Below are 1,089 nucleotides of genomic sequence, written 5' to 3' on the forward strand. Positions count from 1 at the left end.
TGAATGAGAAGACGGAGAAGATCGCGAAGAGAAAAAGGGGAAATGGGGAAACGGGGGAATCGAATTAATTTTTCTGCGCTTGGGGTTTGCAAAAAAAAAAAAACAACACCAACAACGAGGGGTTTCAATTGGGGATTATTTTTTTTTTCCTTTCTTTCTTTTTCACTCTCTGCATAATAGAAATTTTAAGTAACTCTATATTAATTCGACGATGATTTTTTTTTATTTTTTATCACCTTTTTTAATATTTTAATACTAATAGTAATTTTATTTTTTATTTAATGAAGAGGATGACGAAGATGGCTGTAAGCGGTGATAAGTAAACGACGCGGGCCTCCGAGCGTAGCTGTAAAAGAAGTGCCTATGTGAAATTTACTACAATGCCATTTACGGAGTTAAACAATTTTTTTTTCCATATTATTACTTTAGAAGTAAAACTATACACTAAATTAAAATTGCTATGATTGTTGATGCCACATATTTTTATTAAACTTTTTCTAAAATCATAAATTGATTATCTTTCTCAAGGATATAGTCGAGTCAAGCCGACACAATACAAAACTCAAACTCTACTCGATTAAAAGAATTGAACATTCGTTCTATTCAAAAAATAATTAAATTATTTAAAGTTCAATTCAATTAGATTCAAATCTCATTAATTTGTTTATGAAGTTTGAAACTCATTTGGAGTTTAAATTTGAATTGAAAATTAAAATTCAAATAAAATTTTAAATTATGTAATTAAATATGTATATATATAATCTAATATTATCTAAAAAATTAAAAAATTAGATAAAACTCTCAACTTATTCAAATTGAGTATTACAAAATTCAAACTCGATTCAACTTGATTTGTTGTTTAAGTAACTCTAACTCAAACGAAATAGGTTCAAATATTGATTGAGTTCAATCCAAATTAGTAACTTGATTCAATTACAATTTTAAACTTTTTCCTTAACTTTTATTCCGTGCATGTTTTTGCCATAACTCAAATAATGAGTATTAATTATTAAAAAAATTAAAATTGCTATGTAGATTTTTGATACACAATTCTGTTAAATCTATTAAATGTTTTATGTTTTAGTTACA

The 1,089-nt window shown here is 25.8% G+C and overlaps 1 protein-coding gene across 1 annotated transcript in view; it reads right to left on the minus strand.

Moving 5' to 3' along the window:
- Nucleotides 1–1,089, minus strand: part of HAC12 (histone acetyltransferase of the CBP family 12) — a 22,572-nt gene that overhangs the window by 2,475 nt on the left and 19,008 nt on the right. The window lies entirely within an intron of this gene.

The sequence above is a fragment of the Theobroma umbraticum genome, unplaced genomic scaffold (assembly GCF_002168275.2).
Source record: "Theobroma umbraticum cultivar Fairchild unplaced genomic scaffold, ASM216827v3 scaffold_55.0, whole genome shotgun sequence".
In the NCBI taxonomy this organism is placed as follows: Eukaryota; Viridiplantae; Streptophyta; class Magnoliopsida; order Malvales; family Malvaceae; genus Theobroma; species Theobroma umbraticum.